This window comes from Bos indicus, chromosome 10 (assembly GCF_029378745.1).
Source record: "Bos indicus isolate NIAB-ARS_2022 breed Sahiwal x Tharparkar chromosome 10, NIAB-ARS_B.indTharparkar_mat_pri_1.0, whole genome shotgun sequence".
In the NCBI taxonomy this organism is placed as follows: Eukaryota; Metazoa; Chordata; class Mammalia; order Artiodactyla; family Bovidae; genus Bos; species Bos indicus.
In genome coordinates this window covers 76,614,056-76,627,057 of record NC_091769.1, presented here as the reverse complement: position 1 = coordinate 76,627,057, position 13,002 = coordinate 76,614,056, and the positions used below count along the sequence as shown (strand labels likewise).

Here is a 13,002-nt window from a genome sequence, read left to right as displayed (position 1 = left end):
TCCCATACCCCACAGTCTTCCCCCGCTTTGGGATGCGTCTCATGCCCTGCCTGAGGACCCAGTTCACATGTCCATTAATGGCCAGGTCCCTGTGGGGTTTCAGCTCCACATGTGTTGACCAAGTGCCTCCCAGATCATCAGAGGAAAAGCTGAATGTAAATAATTTCCTTTCCAAGAACAATCTGTCACCTAACACTGTGGGAAACCATCCAAGCTAGCCAGCGCTGGTGACCCGGCTCCACCCTCAGCCTCCAGCCCAGAAAGGGATCTGCTCTACCAGGACAGTCAGAGACTAGGTGAATGGATCCTGACAACCCAGCAGAGCCCTCCACCAACCTGTAAATCAACACAAGGCACAGGCCTAAGACAAAAGAAAAGAGTGAACTTGCGGGAAAGTGAGATGATTAATCAAATGCCTTTGCACTGAACTCAGATCACAGCTGCTCACAAGCATCAGAAGCCATAGTAGGGCACGGGGTTAGGTATGGGCAGGGCTGGGAGAATGCCAACAATGGAAAGTACCATGAAGGTGGATGGATGGGAGGAGGACTGTGTGTCAGGCTGGTGTCAACTTGGCTTCTTTCCATGTACCTTCCATGCAATTCATGCTTCTTCCAGCTTCCAGACCATCTCAAGAAATCGGGCTTTAACTAACTCTCTTGCTGTCAGGAGAATGAAGGCAGGAGCCCAAAAGTGCATGCCCTGAGCTTGCTGTAGTCTAAGAGGGACTTAAACAAGTTATGGGTCTTCTCTAGTTTCTATATGTATTGGGGGTATCCTTTTTATTTTGTTTATTTATTTGGTTGCATTGGGCCTCAGCTGCAGCACACGGGATCTTTGGCTGCAGCACACAGGCTGTCTAGCTGTGACACGCGGGCTCCAGAGCACACAGGCTCAGTAGTTGTGGTACGCGGTATGTAGGATCTTAGTTTCCTGACCAGGGTTCAAACCCGAGTCCCCTGCATTGCAAGGCAATTCTTAACCACTGGACCATCAGGAAAGTCTCCGGGGTATCTATTTTTAGAAATACCCATCCAGGTTCATTGCAGCATTACTTACAACAGCAAAAAAGGTGAAAGCAACTCAAGGGTCTATCCACAGATGATGAATAAAGAAAATGTGATACATACATACAATGGAATATTATTAAGCCCTAAAAATGAGAGAAACCCTGTCACATACTACAACCTGGATGAAACTTGAGGACATCATGCTAAGTGAAGTAAGCCAAGTATTGTATGATTTCATTTATATGAGATACTTAACGTAGTCAAATTCATAAAGACGGAAAATAACAAGGTAGTTGCCAGGGGCTGGAGGGAGGAGAAAGGAGGAGCTATTGTTCAATAGGTTTAGAGTTTCAGTTTTACAAGAGGAAAGTGTTCTAGTCTCTTACACAACAGTGAATACAGTTAACACTATTGAGCTGTAGACTTAATTTTTTTGTCACGATTTTATAATATGTTCTTAACACAATAGAAATTTACAATTAATTATTTTCTCCTATATTCTCTTATCATTCAATATCATAATCCCAAATGCCCATTACAGAAAATGTGGAAAATTGAAAAAAAAATTTTTCATAAGTTTCATGAAAGTAAAACCAGTCTATCATTTCAATGTAGTACCATGGGGTTTATAGGGAATAACTAACACTTCCCTGCCTGACTCTGTTATTCCTTTCCAGAGACAACTGGCTTGACAGGTCTCAGCCCTTAGATGGTCATCACGCTCCCACAAAGGAATTGGCTCCTCAACATTGGTTTATCAACCTCAGATGCCTCTGACTCCTGCCTCAGAAAGATGAGAATTTAACCCACTAACCAATGCCCACCCTTCACCCTAATCCTCTTTATTTTTAGTCATGACAATTATCAGTTATTCTACTGGTTATCTTTTTTTCTAAAATATTTTTAAAATTTAAATTTATTTATTTTTTAAGTGAAGGATAATTGCTTTACTGAATTTTGTTGTTTTCTGTCAAACCTCAACATGAATCAGCCATAGGTATACATATATCCCCTCCCTTTTGAACCTCCCTCCCATCTCCCTCCCCATCCCATGCCTCTAGGTTGATACAGAGCCCCTGTTTGAATTTTCTGAGCCATACAGCAAATTCCAGTTGGCTGTCTATTTTACATATGGTAATGTATATTTCCATGTTACTCTTCCAATACATCTCACCCTTTCCCCTCTCCTCATGTCCATAAGTCTATTCTTGGTCTGTTTCTCCATTATTGCCCTGTAAATAAATTCTTCAGTACCATTTTTCTAGATTCCGTATATGTGTGTTAGAATACAATATTTATCTTTCTGTTTCTGACTTATTTCACTCTGTATAATAGGTTCTAGGTTCATCCACTTCATTAGAACTGACTCAAATGCGTTTTCTTTTTTTTAATACTTTTTAATTATATTTTTTATTTTTGGCTGAGCTGAGTCTTTGTCACCCTGCAAGGGCTTTCTCTAGTTGCAGCCAATGGTGGCTGCTCTCTAGTTGCAGTGCACAAGTGTCTTACTGCGGTGGCTTCTCTTGTTGCAGAACACAGCCTCTAGAGTGTGGGCTCAGTAGTTGTGGCTTAATTGCCCCTCAGTAAGTGAAATCTTCTAAGACCAGGGATCAAACCCATGTCCCCTGCATTGGCAGGTGGATTCTTAACCACTGGACCACCAGGAAAGTCCCTTAATACTTAGTTGTCTGTGCTGGGTTTAGTTACAACACGCAGGATCTTCGATCTTCCTTCCAGCATGGGAAGTCAGTTGCGGCCTGTGAAATCTGTTTCCTGACCAGGGATTAAACCCGGGCCCCCCTCACTGGGAGTTCAGAGTCTTAGCCACTGGACCACCAGGGAAGTCCCTCTGTTGGTTATCTTGGTAACTTTAAGCAATGTACTTAAAACTCACTTGATTACTGGCTGGGTCAATTTTTGATAGTCTCCTAGCTCTGTAAAATGAGTTTACTAGGGCCTTTTACCTATCTTTCCATCAAGATGCCCCTTCCAGCCCCAACTTCTGTCAGTTGTATGCCTATATTTATATTGTTATGTTGATAATATTCATTCCATTTTTCTCTTTCACAATAGATTGTTTCTAAGAGCTAAACATCAGCCCGCTGTGCTAACACCATTGAGACTTTGCCAGTGCGTTTCCTCCATGTGGCGGTACTGCATTCACCATGCCGTGGGTCCACGGATGCAAGAGTTGACCTTTCAGGAGGTGAGTTTGGTGGACATGAGGAGCTCCCGTTCTTGGGCAAATGCTTGGTTTCTACAGACTCCTCACAGTTAAAATCAGCAATGCAATAGCACAGAGATACGTTGTTAAATATAAGCCAGTCCCTTGTGTGTCTCCTAAAGAAAATCTTCCCAGGAGCCTGGATGGCCCCTAATTAGCAACTCACTCCTTTTCACTGTGTCATCAAATATGCAAAATTCCAGGGAGTGGCCGACACCAGGGTATAACCCAGTTTATCAGATGGCTGCCTTCCTGTGTGTCAGGAAGGGTGAGCTGGCCCTGATAAGCAAGTTTTGACCCCAGGAAGGGGAGTGGGTGGCAGATCAGCCCTTCTTACTTTCTAGCTCCAGAGCAGCTCTCCAAGGCTGGGGAGGTGGGTGGTGGGCAGCAGCAGGAGAGCTTGAGGTGCCACCATGGCTCCAGGTATTCCCAGGGGCAGCATCCACCTCTTCATGGCAGTGTGCGGGCCCCCAGCTGCCCAGAGCCAGGGCAAGAAAGACAGTGAGGGGGTAGAAGGAACCAGGGGAGAAGGCTGAGCCTCTGAGCACACTCTAAGGAAAACCAGAAGGGGCTTCAGAAAAGAAAAGTTAAAGGGGCTTCAGAAAAGAAGAGTCAAGGGATGTCCCAGCCTGTCTCTGAATTCTGGTCTAAGCTGAAGAAGGCTTTTCTCGGCTGCACTGGGTCTTCATGCGGCACACAGGCTTTCTCTAGTTGAGGAGCACAGGTTCTAGAGCGTGTGGGCTCAGTAGTTGCAATTTTCTGGCTTCTCCAGTGCCGCGTATGGGCTTAGTTCAGTACCAGGGATTGAACCCAAGTCCCCTACATTGGAAGGGGCTTCCCTGGTGGCTCAGGTGGTGACGAATCTGCCTGCAATGCAGCAGACCCAGATTTGATCCCTGGGTTGGGAAGATCCCTGGAAAAGGCAATGGCAACCCACTCCAGTATTCCATGGACAGAGGAGCCTAGAGGGCTACAGACCATGGGGTTGCAAAGAGTTGGACACCACTGAGCGACTAACATGCCATGCCATGCCCCTGCACTCAAAGGGGGATTCTTAATCCCTGGACCACCAGGGAAGTTCTTGCTCCCTGCTTTTTTGCCATAGCTCATATTGTTTGTGAATTGCTTGTTTTGTGTTTGTCTCCACCATATGACTGCAGGCTCTGTGAGGGTAGGGTCTGCCCTGTCTTCCCTTGACCACTCCTCATCCCCAGCACAGTGCATGGCAGGTCCTATGTGTCCGAGTTCTATCTGCTGATTGAATCCAGTAGGCAAATCTTGAGCACTGGGCTCTTTGGTTTGCAAATTCTCTTCTTCTCAGCAGATCTATAACATAACTCGTCTCTGTCCTTCCACATCCTGGCAGTGTTTGCTCCTTCCAGGTGGGCTGAATCCTTTGAAATGCTAAGAATCAAAAGGTTATAGAGTTGTCTCTTCAGCCAAAGCAAGGGTCTTAGGATTTGGTTTAAGGCACTGGGAAAATCCAGGGCTGGAGTATTGCCCATCAGATTTCTCGGTTGTAGAGTGAGTACCTGTGAAAGAAGAGTGACCCATGTGTCAGGAAAAGTGGCTTTGGGGGTCTTAATGGATATTTGACAATATTTTCTGTATTACTGGATACACTCACACCTGTTGGAATTGATGTCCATACAAGATTCCTCACTTTAGCTTTGTTCAAAATAGCACAAGATCAGAAACAACCTAAATGTCTCATCCCCTGAGAACTAGTTGAATAAATGATGGTACCTCCACATAATGGAACTCAATGGAGCCATGAAACAATGAGGAAGACATTTATGTACTGATATGGAACAGTCTCCAAGCTATATTTATTGTTAAGTGAGAAAAAGAGGCACAGAACAATGATTCTGTGGTTGCAGGAAGGAGGCTAGGTGGTTTGGGGATAGGACGAGAAGGGGACTTTGCTTTATACCCATTCCTGCCTTTTGAATTTTGAATTATGTGACTTATCTTTTAAATATAAACACAATTGAATTTTTAAATAAATAACAACAAATGCTTCTTTTATGCCAGGCTATATCTTTCAAATTCATGTTTTAGTTCGAGCACAGCTCTGTAAAATGGAGAACATTATTCCCATTTTCCGAATAAAAAGACTGAGACAGAGAAACAAGGCACGCGCCTCCATCCACATAGCCACAGAGTGGTGTAGCTGGGATCCAAGCGGAAGTCAGGAGGACTTCTAGGTTTGATCTGAGGGCTGAACCTCTCTTTCTGCCTCAGTTTTCCTTCTCCCAGTAAGAGCAATGGGTGCCTCATCCCCAGGAGATCTGCTTATAAGCGGCCACTAAGGACCCAACTCAAGGAAGCCCGTGCCCAGGACACAGCAGAGCTCTTAGCAGGGAGGTCTGGGAGTGAATCTAAGGCGCGTGTGTATGTGAGTGTATGAGTGTGTGAGAGAGAAGGTATAGCTGTGTGTGAGTGTCTGGGCAGATGGGAATGTGTGCACATGTGTGAGTGTGTGAGCCTTGTGAGAGGGTGTGTGCAGGTGTGTAAGTGTTTCTGGGTGTATGTGAACGTGTGTGGGCTTGTGAGGGTGGGTGTGAGCACGGGTAACTGTGTAAAGCATGTATGAGTGTGTGCACTGCGGCCTGGCAGAAGGAAACCAGTCACGGAGATGAGTGAGTGACACGGGAGACAGAAAGTAGAGCAGGAACCTCCATGGGGAATGGGAGGAGGAGCAGGGCGTGGAGGCTAGGGCAGGCCCAGGAGGAGCTTGGGGGAAGGTGGGGGGAAGGCCTGTGGGCTAGGCGAGCCCCTGGGTGCCTGGGGCCAGATGTCTGCAGGGCCTGTACGCCTCAGGTCAAGGGCCCAGGAAGCACCATTCCTACCCCAGGCTGGGGCCTCCCCAGACCCCATCTACACCTGATGAGGGGGCTTATCACCTGAGACCCAGCAGAAGTAACAACCAGGTAAGGAAACCTGTGTGTAGCTGGAGGTGCAGATGGAAGGATCCACATATAGCGGTTCACAAGCTGGAGGCTGCCTCCCTCTGCCCTCAGTGCTCCCTAAACAACAGTCCTGGGCCACGCGCTGGAGCTCAGAGATGACACACTGCCTCTGACCCTCTGCTCCTGCGCGCCTGGAGGTGGAGGGAAGGGGTCTGAGTCCGGAGGATAGAGGGTGGGGAAGGGGATGTTTTCAGAGCAGCTTGGCCAGGCTCAGAGGGTCGAGCGTCTGCACCGCAGGCGGTCTCCAGTCCATGCAGATGTGGCCCTGGTGCCCTCTACACCTCATCCTGGCTGGATGCAGCCATCTCTCCACAGAGTCCAGGGGTTCGTGTGGTTAATGTGGCAGTCCAGCCTCTGTTCCGTCAACTGAAAAAAATAGATACAATTCTCAACTTCTAGGCTGTGCATTTTCTTTGCAGTCAACATGACTGAATTTCCGTGTGTGTGTGTGCACTATGTGAGCCAGTGAAAGAGGTCCTGGAATGAAGATTGTCTTGCCTTAGAACTGAGGGAAGCATCACGTCCACTTAAGAAAGCCTGCGGGTCTTCCCTGGTGGTCCAGTGGCTAAGACTCTGTGCTCCCAATACAGGGGGCCTGGTTTCTATCCCCGGTCAGGGAACTAGATCCCACACGCCACAACTAAGACCCAGCAAAGTCAAACAAATACATACGTATCTTTTTTAAAAATAGAAAAATAAATAAAGAGAGAGAGAGAGAAAGCCTGAGCCACCAGGATACTGAGCAGGGAAAGGCACTATTATGGGTTGAATTGTGTCCTCCCAAAAAGATTTTAAGGTCCCAGTCCACAGTACCTGTGAATGCAACTTTATTTGGAAATAAGGTTTTTGCAGATATTCAAATAAAAATGAGGCCATCAGGGTTGCCGCTAGTCTAACACAACGGGTGTCCTAACAACAAGAGAAAATGACGGACACGCACACAGAGAGGATACAGGTGAAGATGAAGGTAGCCATTGCGGGGATGCATCCAGAGACCAGGGAGCACCAGGAATTGCCAGCGAGCCCCCAGGAACTGGGGGAGAGGCAGGAGCAGAGCCTCCGCACACCCCTCAGAAAGAACCAGCCCTCTCAGGGCCTTGACCTCGGACTCCTAGGCTCCACACCCGTGAGACAATAGTGTCTGTTGTTCTAGGCCACCTAGCTTTTGGAGCCCTGGGAGACGAATCCAGGCGCTGTGACAATGGTCAATCGCTGGTGCTTGAAGTGAGAGCTGAGCTCCACTCCCAGGGGCGCCACTTACTAGTTTTGCTGCCTCAGGCAAGTCACTCCAAGCCTCTGAGCATCCTCTTTTCATACTTCACGTGGGACTAGAAAAGAGGACAGCCTTGGATTTCCCCCATGGTTCAGTGGATAAGAATCAATCCACTTAACTCAGTGGTAAAGAATCCGCTGCTAATGCAGGCAACCCAGGTTCAATTCCTGAGTCAGGAAGATCCCCTGCAGGAGGAAATGGCAACCCGCTGTAGTATTCTGGCCTGGAAAATCCCAGTTCATGGGGTCCCAAAGAGTCAGACGTGACTTAGCAACTGAGCATGCAAGTATGCCGATGCAGGACACTGGTTTGATCCCTGGTTCAGGAAGATTCCACATGCCTTGGAGCAACTAAGGCTGTGCACAGCAACTACTGAAGCCCTTGCGTCTAGAGCCTGTGCTCCTACTCAACAAGAGAAACCATTCCAATGAGAAGCCGGAGCACCAGAAACAAAGAGTAGCCCCTGCTGGCCACAACTAGAGAAAGCCTGGATGCAGCAACCCCACTGCAAGGGTTGAAGAAGACCCAGCACAGCCATAAATAAATAAATAAATAGAGCCCAGTCTCCCAGGACTGTCTTGAGGATATGGGTTTTGCCCCATGCTGGACATATGGCCAATGGCTTAGAAAACTGTGGCTGCTATTGCTATTAAGAACACACTTGTTTCCAAGGTCTCTTTCAAAATTCCTGATAACAAAATAATCTCCAACATGCCTGACATCCAAGCATGAGAAGCCAGAAAGCAGAAGAGAAAGTCCTATTTGTGGGGGCCTGTTGTACCAGGCACAAGGCTGTGTGCTTTCCCAGAAGTAACTGAAATTAGAGCATCACAGACTTGGGAGTGTGAGATGTGAGTCTGGGGGAGGATCAGCAGGAGGGGATGGAAGGGGAGAGGTAAGTCTGATCTGGGAGCCAAGGCAGGGGCCTTAAGAGGAAGGGACTCCCAGGCCCGAGTGCCCTGGGCCTGCCTCTGGCCAGTGGGGAGGTGCCGGGTGGGGGAGGCGCAGACCACAAACATCACCCCAGTGGAGCCCGAGTCACCCGACTGCAATAATGCTCCTTTCTGCCCTGGTGGAGACAGAGGGCATTGTGTGTGCGGGCTGTGGCTGAGACCCGAGGCCAGCAAGCCCCTCAGAAAGGCAGGATTGTCTTGGGCAACCTCCGTGGCCCAGGGCAGCCGGCCCGCACGTCACAACAAACCCAGAGCAAGTGAAGGGACAGCCGCTATCCAAGGACAGGGAGCCTTTGAGATGCCAGGCTTCCAGACTCCAAGGAGCCAGGAGAGAGGAGGAAAACAGGAGCTTTGGGAAAAGCTGGGTAATTCGGAGCTGAGGGATCATTTTGAAGACCCTGGGCTAGAGCCTCAGGAAATCCATGTTACACCCAGAACAGCTGTCAGGAAAATCAGTGGTTTAAGAGCAGGCGTGTGAGGTCAGCGTCTGGATTCAAATTTCAATTGGAACATTTTCTGACTGAGCAACTTGGGGTAAAATTGTAAATGAGAAATAGTTTCCTTCCCTCTAAAGACAAGGGAGTCGTAAGGATTAAATGGATTGATGTCTGGTCCGTTTGTAGGCACTCAATAAATATTAGCTATTATAATGATTTTTTTGTTTGTTTGTTTCTATTTTTTGGCCACCAGCAAGTGGGATCTTAGTTCCCTGACCAGGGGTCAAACCCATACCCCATGCAGTGGAACCCCAGCTTCTTCTTCTTTTTTTAAAAATTAATTAATTTTTTTAATTGAAGGATAATTGCTTTACAGAATTTTGTTTTCTGTCAAATGAAGCCCAGCTTCTTAAACACTGGACTGCCAAGAAAGTCCCTTATAATGATTTTATTAATCTATATTGTTTCAAATGAGATCAGAAGTTCAGAACGCTTAGCACAGAGCCCTGTACCCAGTACAGAGATACTAATTAATGCTAGCCTTTGCTCTGCATCCCTAACATCTCTGCATCTCCAGTTCTCGAGGGCTGGGAGGGAGGCCTCTTTTATTTACAGATATCCTTTCTCCGGCAGCCAGAGAAAGTGTTCAGGGAACCTGCCTGGACTCCCACTGGGGAAATAATCCTGCTTGCTTCCTCCCCAGGGCTGGGCCCCAGCCAGCCTGCCGGCAGCTTCTGTTCCGCAGGTGGGAGGAGGCAGCCAAGTGCAGAGACCCTCATTCACCTCTCCTGGGCTTTGCCTTCCTGAGAATCCATCTCCTGTGCTCTGCCTGAGCCTCCACCTGGCCTAGTTCTCCGGATGGTGTCTTTCCTCTGTCGCACATCCAGGCATCAGGAAGAGCCAACCTCCTTACCCCAGTCAGCAACCAAGCAAGCTTCCAAAGGCTCTGGCCAGCCTGGCGCGGCCCTCCCTGCCTCTCGGTTCAGGACCCTGCAGAAATCGGGAGGGAATGCGTCTCCTGGGCTGGTGCCCAGTTCTGACTGAGGCTGGGCTGAGGGCCCCTCTGCATCCCTCCCCCACGGACACACAGGGCTTTCTAGTCAGATTATGCCATGGAAACTATGCACACGGCCTGCCCCGTTCACATGGCCTTGGAAGAAAAAAATAACAATCTTCTCCGTCTGCCAGTACCCACAGTCCTAGCAGGCTTCAGCTACCAAAGGAGGCCTCTCATGTGAAACAGGTCCCTGCAAAAATCTCAGAAGGACTTGTCTGGGGGTGCCCTCGAGTCTCTCCCCTCCCCCAGCACATAGCCTTCTGCCCCTCTCCTCAGATCTGGACAGCTCACTGGCCAGGGATAAGCAGCCTTATATGGCCATTTCCTTCTGAGAACAAATATCTCCAGTATCTTCCTGAGACCTGAAAGCCCTATTCTGGTGCTCCTCCAGCCCCTACCTACCCCTCCCACCCCCCACCCCCACCCCACCGCCCCCGTAGGATGGAGTCAACAGGACGTGTCCATTCAGAGTCCCCCTCGCCCTACTTTCTAGGCCTATGGTAGCCAGAAGCCACATGTGGCAACTTAAAAGTTCCTTAATGACAATGTTTCGGTTAAGAAATTCCATTCCTTGTGTGCACTAGCCACATTTAAAATGCTCAATTGCCACCCGAGGCTAGCGATGGCACAGTACAGATATAGAGCCTCTCCAACATGGAAGAATGTTCAGTGGTGTACCACTGCTCCAGACCAGGCTCTGGAACCCCCGGTCCAAAAGCCCCCTGCCCCAATTTACCCCTCCCCTGCCCTTTCCCCTTTCCCTTCCAGTGACCATATGTTTGTTTTCTACATCTATTTCTGTTCTGCAAATTATATTAACATGAAACCACTTTAAAAATGATTTATTTATTTATTCACTTATTTTTTGGCTGTACGGGGTCTTTGTTGCTGTGCAGGTTTTTCTCTAGTTGCAGTGCTCGAGCTTCTCATTGCAGTGGCTTCTCTTGTTGCTGAGCACGGGCTCTAGGGCTTCAGACTTCAGTAGTTGTGGTTCCCGGACTCTAGAGCAGAGGCGCCATAGTTGTGGCCCCTGAGCTTGGTTGTTACACTGCATGTGGGATCCTCCCATACCAGGGATCAAACCCGTGTCTCCTGCATTAGCAGGTAGATTCTTTGCCACTGAGCCACCAGGGAAGCCCTGGAGCACTTTTTTTAAATTCCACATATAAGTGATGGACTTCCCTGGTGGCTCAGTCGGTTAAGAATTCACCTGCAATGCAGGATATGCCAATTTGATCCTTGGATCAGGATGATCCCCTGGAAAAGAAAATGGGAACCCATTCCAGTATTCTTGCCTGGGAAATCCCTTGGACAGAGGAGCTTGGTGGACTATAGTCCATGGGGTCTGTTTGACTTACTTTACTCAGTATGACAATCTCTAGATCCACACTACAATAGACAACTGTTAATAATAAGGACCTATTGTATAGCACCGGAGAAGGCAATGGCAACCCACTCCAGTACTCTTGCCTGGAAAATCCCATGGATGGAGGAGCCTGGTAGGCTGTAGTCCATGGGGTTGCTAAGAGTCGGACACAACTGAGCGACTTCACTTTCACTTTTCACTTTCATGCATTGGAGAAGGAAATGGCAACCCACTCCAGTGTTCTTGCCTGGAGAATCCCAGGGATGGCGGAGCCTGGTGGGCTGCCATCTGTGGGGTCGCACAGAGTCAGACAGGACTGACGCAACTTAGCAGCAGCAGCAGCATTGTATAGCACAGTATTACTCGATACTCTGTAATGTAATGGCTGTATGGGAAAAGAATCTAAAACAGAGTAGGTATATGTATATGTAGAGCTGATTCACTTTGCTGTGCACCTGAAAATAAAAACACAACACTGCAAATCAACTCTACTCCTATAAAAATTCGGGAGAAAAAAAAAAAGGCTACCAGTCAACTTGGGCCTGTGATGGTGTCTTCCTGGGTCTGGCCTCCCTAGAGCAGACCCCATCACCAGTGTGCACATCACTAGCAGTAAAGGTAGCTGACAGGGGCTGTGGAACTGGAACCTGTGAGCTGAAGAGTCCCCTGCACGCTCACGAAGCCTCTCAAGGTGCGGGGAGATCTGGGGTGGGAAGGAGGGGTGGGAAGGAGGAGGGGGGTGTTTAGGGGCTGACCGGCTCTCCCTGTGCAGCCCCATTCCCACGCAGAATCCAAGGATGCCAGGAACACTAACTACCAATCTGGCCTTCTGGGTCTGGTCCTTATGAAGGAATACTTTTCCAGGTAGAAAGATAGAACACATTTTATTTAACTGTAAAACTTTTAAAATCTTGAGTTTATTAAGACGAAATTTCCATACCAAGACTTCCCTGGTGGCTCAACGGTAAAGAATCTGCCTGCCAATGCAGATGAGGGTTCGATCCCTGGATTGGGAAGATCCCCTGAAGAAGGAAATGCAACCCACTCCAGTATTCTTGCCTGGGAAATCCCATGGACAGAGGACCCTGGTGGGCTACAGTCCATGGGGTTGCAAAGTCAAACATGACTTAGTGACTGAACAACACAGCAAGAGCAACAATTCCCATACCATGCCAATCAGTCAACGAAAGCGAACAATTTGATGGTTTTCAGCATCTTCACAGATGCGTGCAACCTTCGTCACCATCGTTATTAGACCTTTTCATTACCTTGAAAAAAAACTCTGTATCTTTTAGCTAACCCCCTCAACTGTTAAGCATTTCATCTGTAGGCATGTTGGCAGGTGATCTTCACTGGTCTGCAAACTTGAATGGAAGTTATCTCCTTCTCACATCTATGGTTAGCTCCCTGAGGCCAGAGGCCAGCTGTGGTACTCCTGTGCTCCTCACCTGCACCATTCCTACCACACAGTAGGACCCAGAATACTTGCTGGCATCCCTGTTATTATTTTATTATTATTATTATTTGTGGCTGTGCTGGGCCTTCATTTTGCAGCACTCGGACTTTCCCTAGTTGTGGTGAGTGGGAACTACTCTTCGGTTTGGTGCTAGGGTTTCTCATTGGGTGGCTTCTCTTGTGGAGCATGGGTTTCAGTAGTTGTGGTACACAGGCTTAGCTGCCCATGGCATGCAGAATCTTCCCCAGCTGGGA

At 48.2% G+C, this 13,002-nt stretch overlaps 1 long non-coding RNA gene across 1 annotated transcript in view; it reads left to right on the top strand.

The window, feature by feature from the left end:
- Positions 1-13,002, top strand: part of LOC139185332 (uncharacterized) — a 67,840-nt gene that overhangs the window by 17,079 nt on the left and 37,759 nt on the right. The window contains exon 2 of the long non-coding RNA XR_011568957.1: positions 3,084-3,216. This is a non-coding gene — a long non-coding RNA (uncharacterized lncRNA). The remainder of the gene's footprint in view (positions 1-3,083; positions 3,217-13,002) is intronic.